The 7,287-nt window shown below is 40.7% G+C and overlaps 1 long non-coding RNA gene across 1 annotated transcript; it reads right to left on the bottom strand.

Annotated features, from left to right (window-relative positions):
- Positions 1–2,409: 2,409 nt before the first annotated feature.
- On the bottom strand, positions 2,410–3,345 carry LOC125709100 (uncharacterized). Its single transcript, XR_007382611.1, has 3 exons — positions 3,330–3,345; positions 3,097–3,239; positions 2,410–2,705 (listed from the first exon to the last, which is right to left on the bottom strand). It is a non-coding gene; the product is annotated as an uncharacterized LOC125709100 (long non-coding RNA).
- Positions 3,346–7,287: the final 3,942 nt, after the last annotated feature.

Raw genomic sequence — 7,287 nt, forward strand, 5'->3', positions numbered from 1 at the left:
ACAATATTTATTTTATTTCACAGCACATCTGAAAACCCACCGATGGGGTTACGCCTCTAGAGTACCGTTGATACAGATCTTGATGTCAGCATCCTTCAGGGTTTTCTCTGCTTTTGTGTTTTTGCGATCGTCTAGATTTTTAGTGGTTAAGTTCATATACTGCAACGCTAATAGTGGACAAAGCATGAGACTTGAAAAACGTTTGTTTTCCAGGAAATATTTTGATAAATTATCAAATGTTTGTGTGTTTTTTCAATTAAATTATTAATTTCAGTTTGTTTGCGTGTGTTAAAAAGTATGACAATAATTTATATGGAGGACCCTACATCGTAAGACCTTTATAAATAGGTATAGAGTTATCTCTGTGTCCAGACGTCGCTGCCACTCCCGAAACATTCATAGATAAGTCACTGTTGGGTGGCATTGCCGGTTAACAAGGCCCTCATGATGTGTTTTTCCTGAGAAACACATTGCGCTTAAGTGGTGCATTTGTTTATTTGGCATTTAATCCACAAAAAAAGACGGATCAGTGCATTCAGAAGGAAAAGACTAGCGTGTCATCGCTACAGACTATCAGCAAAGCATGGTGACTGACATTCGCTTTAGGCAAATTTACAATTCTTCATGCAATATTAACACCATGACCCCATGATGTCTGCATAAACATGGTGCAGCTGTAGAAATGAAAAATCTCACAGAAAACGATCAAACAAACTGGAACAAAAACAAACTGGAACAAAAGTTACTAGCTGGATAATTCTGATCTGAAGGTCTTTAAATGACATCGTGCCCAAGGTTAAAAAACAGACAAGGCTTTGATTTTAAGTTTTTAAGGGCAATGAGATGTACCAGTACTGAGGTTCTGATGAGATCATGGAGATAACATAAGCCTGTTCCATTGGCAGCTTTGTCTGCTAGTACTATGTACTTCAATACGTGAATGCACTAGTACATATAACCATGTCTTTCTCCAGGAAATAGGCTGATAGTGCTGAAAGAAAACAGCATATCTATGAGATGTTGTAAAGATAGGGAGCAAGACCACAGGTATTATGTTATGGAATAATGTAAGGTTTTTCTTTAAAGTGATGCTGAGGTTCTTGGCATTTATGAATGATGCAAGAGTTGATGTGTTGATCAAGGCGCTCAAGGTGATGAGATACGCAACGTCTCTGTCTTTTGCAGGTAGAGATACAGCTATGAGTGACTTCATAATGAAATAAGTGCTATAATGTTAGATTTGCATAATGTGCTGTTTTTTATACTCAAACTGTATTAGTAACATTCATCCATTCATCTATCCATCCATCTTCCAGCTGTTTTGAAGTACAAGGTTGCAGAAATACCAGCAATTCGTATTGAACAATACTTATCATGGATAAGTCTCCTTGCTTGTGATCGGAAGGTTGCTGGTTCAAGCCCAGACTTGGCAGAATAGTCATGTCTGTGACCCCCCTGCTCTGTGGGGGCTGCTAGGGCTGGCTGCCCTTCACTGCCAAGCTTGGTCTGATTTACAGATGTCATGGAGAGCAAGATGGGTTAGGTGAAAAGAGAATTTTCCACCAGGGATCAATAGTATTATTATTAACTTCTTAATTATGGATAAACATATACATACATGTAATCAGATTCACTGAAACACTGTACTGCAAAAGAAGTATTAAAATAAATGGATGAATAATTTTTATTCAAATAAGGAATGTAATATCAAACTGCCATGCAGGCATCGTTCCTTGATATTAGCTGGGCCCTGTTTGCAATAGCCCTTTTCCTTATTATCATGTTCCTCTGTGCAATAGCCCCTTTCTTTATCACGTTCCTCTGTGCAATAGCCTTTTTCCTTATTATCAAGTTCATCTGTGCAATAGCCCTTATCTTTATTGTCACGTTCCTCTGTGCAATAGTCCCTTTCATTATTATCACGTTCCTCTGTGCAATGGCCCCTTTCCTTATTATCACGTTCCTCTGTGCAATGGCTCCTTTCCTTATTATCAAGTTCCTCTGTGCAATGGCCCTATTCCTTATTATCAAGTTCCTCTGTGCAATGGTCCCTTTCCTTATTATCACGTTCCTCTGTGCATTAGCCCTTTTTCTTATTATCATGTTCCTCTGTGCGGCGTTCTGATTTAAACCACCAGACAATGAGCACCAGATTTACAGTTCTTACGAAGGTACTCTAAACTCTAAACAGTTGATTAAAGAATTTTCTTGAAAAAAAGGGAAGGGTTATTACCCGAGTTTATTAATACAGTTATATATTCAGGGAAAAAAATACTAAATGTGTTTATGAGGGAAATTTGTTGCAGACCTCACAGCATTGCATGGAAAACTTAGAGTGACTCTGTCCCAGCTCAGTTCACCACCCCGCCTACCCCCCCCCCCATCCCCCCATCCTCGCCACCCCTCACACACAGAAACACACACCCACGCACCATCAGCACTCTCCTCACCGCCTAATGGAGGGGCTTGGGGGTAAAAATGTCACATTTTGAATAACCGTCACCTCTAAAGTGTGTGTTCAGCCTTGATCCTCTGGATTTCTTTGCATCTTTTTTCCGATCCTTTTCTCACCGCGCAGCAGGGTCCCACGTAAGCTGATATGCAAATCATGCCCACACGCTCACCACTCCCCCGGTGCAGTAACGTGCTGGCTACCGGCACTCTTTCTGGGATGGGCTGTTCTCTCGCCCTACATCTGCGTCTCCCTGAGAGCAAATGTATACTTTTGAGATAAAGAAATCGGTTTGTCTCTATGCCCCTGTGGTTTAGAGGGACAGTGGCTGCTAGGTGTATGCCATGTCCTGCTCTAATCAGAGATTTTAATTGAAAGACTGAGCATTTCACTGTACATTAATGGAAAATAAAACTGTCTAAATCACAAAATCCAACTGCACTCAAAAATATTTGGAGTCAATAGCATTCACTTAACCTTTTTATTTTTCTTTTCCTGTCCACTGAACTTGCTAGACCCTCCCAAACATTCACACCCTCCCCACCACCACCGAAAAATGAAAAGACAAAAAAATGAGCATCTCTTTTAACTCACGGAGTACCTGCAGAAACTGAGTCAGTGTTGAAATGTCACATTTTACTCACCAGCCTGGAATAGACCTATTACTGTTGTTTTGCCCTTGGTACAGTGGTCATGTTGCATTGGAAGCTGAACAAAACAAGCCGAGAGGATGGAGCTGGGAGTCAGTGAAATATTTTCTGGTAGTTCAGCTGGAACCGGTTTGGATCTGTATAGAAAAAAAGAAATCAGCTAGATGATTTCGCAATACTTTTGTTTTCCAGAGCTTTCCTAAAGTAACTCAAGTGAGCACACTTACATTGCTCAAAGTCTGAAGAATTCTGAAATGTGATGCTTTGTTGGGAATTGAGATATGTTCGAGGGAGTCGTCTGTGCAGCATGCCTGCTGCGTTAACCTTGTCAGAGCTGACAGGGATTTGAAACAGTTCCAAAAATATATATTTTTTATAATATAAAAATATGCATATTTAGTATTTATATCCATTTTTCTAGTGTATGGCATGTTTGTCTTGTCCATAGCTGACATGAATAGCGTTTGATGATTTGGTTACTTTCAGAGGGTTAATAGTCAAACTCTTTGTATTCTACCCTTGTCATAATTAATTAAATTATCCTTATGCAGAATTGCATCCTTATATTTTTCATGCAGTGATGCTCCCGAGCATACCCCCCCCCTTGGATCGTGTGACGCAGTGTCCCGGGAGGGGTTCTGTGGTGGTGGTGCCCTCTGGAGTGATATTTAACCAGAAGCTGCCTCAGCAGAAATGTGCAGCTGTATAAATATAGCAGGAATGGAAGGTCACAAGGGTGGCACGGTGGGTAAAGCTGTTGCCTCACACCCCCAGCGGTGGGGCTTGAGCCTTGCCTGTCCTCTCTGTGTTCCCCAAAACCATGTCCAGAATAAGCAGCTGGAAGATGGATGAATGTAAAAGCCGATATTTATTGGTGGAAATCCAGGGTTCTGGCTGGCTGTGAAGTTCAGAATGAGACCAGCAAGTGGTTATATTAATGATATTCATTCATCCTTCATTATTAATTAACCCGATTAATTAGTCCTATAATTTAAAGCTATACTTATAAATGTAACATCTTAATTAAGCAATTCATGACAAATGGCTAAACTATTCACTGTTTTCTCATTAGTACAGTGATAAGTATCCCTACCTGCTATTCAGGAGGCCAGCCCTTGATTCCCCAACAGGGAAATTGATGGACCTTCTCTTCCACTAGAATTTCATTCTGGAATAAATGAGGATCAATAAACAATTGTGTCTTACTAAAGCAGGGTGTTTATTTTTCTGTAATGTGCAGCAGCTTCCATCAGTTTCTTAATTGGTTAACCATGTATGCTACATTTAGTAATACAAGCTAGCTAGTATTAATTTCCGGCTAAATATTGAGGCCCTTGCTGAGAACCCCCCCTGTAAGAATAGATTAAATATAAACATATAATCTGCTTTTAATTTAAGACATCACATCAAATAATTTCATTTATCACCAAATTACCCCCAAAATAGACAGTAGAGACTCATGTTCCACACTGAATGGTTGATATGCAGTCACATGTTTCTGCAGTACGACTTTTCCCGTTAATGAAATTAAATTTGAAATTGAAATCATTAAAAAATTGTTTTTGCATAAGCCAGAGGGGAATTTTGCCTGGGAAAGAGGGCAATCAAATAAGGAAAAATGCAGTTCATCCATGTTTCGCACTCCTTCTGGTACAGAGATCTCTGCCCACATGGGAGCTACAGATGGATAAACACAGTGACGATCCACACTGGCTGTTCTTATATAGCTATGTTTGCACTTTAACTTACACCAAGCTCTGTACCCGACACTGGCTCTCAAGGGCTACGGTTTATGCAATTCTCACTTTTATTGACGTAGTTATTATGAATATGAATCATCACATGGAAGGCGCAGTGGATCAGTGGGTAGCATCTTGGCCTCGCATCACTGGGGCTGTGGGTCTGAATCTTGCCCCAGGTTTTGTGCATGCATGTCTGGAACTTGCATGTTTGTGTGGGTATACACTGGGCGTTCCAGTTTCCTCCCACATATGGCTCGGTGTCTTTAAATTGCATGTACCCTAACTGGCCTGTCTTAGGTGCCCTGATTCCTGGGATAGACTCTAGGCTAGCTCTAACCCCGGACCCGATTAGCAGTTACACAAGATCTCATTTTGCTTGTTGTGTTAATTAGGTGACACTGGGATCCATTTCACACTCCAGTTGTAGATGCGCAGTTGTTGTTTCGCTGCATTCGCAATTTAGAAAAAACAAACACGCATAGCTCTGGAATAACAAGGCGTTATGCATTTTATTTTTAATGTAACCTCAGCAGCCACCCGTATCCAGAGAAACATAGTTTTATATTGTAGCTTTTTACATACTGAGTTACGTATCCGAGTAATTAAATTCTTTGCAGTAAATTGCTTTTGGCTACAACTGCGGTAACGTTCCTGGTATTTCAACCCTTGGCAGCTTTTTAGAGATAGTTTTTCCATATCTTTTTTTAAACATAAAGGAGTCACTTTGATATACGTGAATAAAGCAATTCCAGTTTGGAACGAACTCTTCTCCATAAAGTAGTTTACAGGATAATTAACAGTATATATATATATATATATATATATATATATATATATATATATATATATATAGACACACATACACACACATACACACGCACATACAAAAAAAACTCAAACTGTCTACATATTCAGGAAATATGTTCATAATTAAGCTTCTGAAGACACGTGCATGCGGACTATTTGTAAGTATCACTGCAAAGCGCGATTTCAGGTTAGTGAGGTGTCGGACAGGAATACTACAGTCATCAACGGGGAACAAGCGGCATGTGGCCACGATGTAGGAGCGCGGAGGCGAGATGAGCCAGATAACCGGCACGGTTCGGCATGAAAACCAGAAAGTTTGCCTTGGCACAAGGGGCGAATTGTGCGCTTTTAGGAAATCATGCCGCCCGCCTCCCTTCGTAAGCGCCGTTAGATTTTTGCGAACTTGAACGTGGCTAAAAAGGGGAAGGAAAGCAGGGCGGAGCCCAAAGCGTTTCTATTAAAAGTCTATTGATCTCTGTTTTGCTGTGGAAGTGGCAATACGCTGGATTCCTAACAGAGGCTACAGAGTCTTGACTGGGCTGTTGTAAAAGGTTTATAAAAATATGGACATGAAAAGGTGGGGGGTTGGGGGGGTAGGTAAAATGTTCCAGAGCTCCAAGCGCTGTTTTCTCTTCATGGGCTTGGATGGCTTCCACACTTCTGAGTCATGGTTCTAAGGGACCCTAATGACTAAGTCCTCCCCTTACTCGTGGCATTTTTTTTCACATACAGAGTGTTCAGCTTGCTTCAGACAGGGAGCCAGAAAGGTTACAACAATAAAAATAACTGTTCTTTTAAGTGGATATTGGACAGAAACTCAGAACTGGCTGTGAAAATGTTGCTTTGGATTTACACGTTAATGATCTAGATGCACTGGACTCGAAGAACCTGTCACCAGCCTGTTTTTACTTTAGGGTAATTTGCATATTGTGCAACAGCACAGAAATTATTTGTACATCTGCTATGCTATCAGCAATAAATGTTAAATATTAAGCTTCTATGCAAATTTTTCGGGTGGTGAGTGGTCAATGATTTATATCCTCTATATAATTATGTGAGTCATTCATCACGATCAGACAGGCCAGTAATTTTATCAAATCTATGAAAGAAAGTCTGGAACATTTGACGGTTTTGTTCGAAGGCTTTGACCTTTGGAAGGTTGATCTTTACTGCTGCAAAAGAAACAATGAAATACCTGGGGTGTTTCTGCCGAGTGACTGGTGGTATTGGAACTATGGCTGAACAGCTGCAGGACTTTGCTTAAGTTCTGGGGTGACAGCCACACTTTTACAGGTACCATACTACCGGTAGAAGTGTGCAGTACACTGTGCGCCAATTAGCCTTTATAGGAGGTAATTTTGTTCCATCAAAATCCATCCATCCATTTTCCAAACCACTTATCCTACTGGGTCGCGGGGGGTCCGGAGCCTATCCCGGAAGCAATGGGCACGAGGCAGGAAACAACCCAGGATGGGGGGCCAGCCCATCGCAGGGCTCCATCAAAATCAAGAGAATTTTTTTTTCATTGTAACGCACTTACAGGACCTGTTTGTCCTTACGCTTGCATATTACCTTATACAGACATCTCTGGGAAAATAAACCTGAATTTAAATATAAATGCAAAAAAAGAGAAAGG

Source organism: Brienomyrus brachyistius, chromosome 15 (assembly GCF_023856365.1).
Source record: "Brienomyrus brachyistius isolate T26 chromosome 15, BBRACH_0.4, whole genome shotgun sequence".
NCBI classification, from domain to species: domain Eukaryota; kingdom Metazoa; phylum Chordata; class Actinopteri; order Osteoglossiformes; family Mormyridae; genus Brienomyrus; species Brienomyrus brachyistius.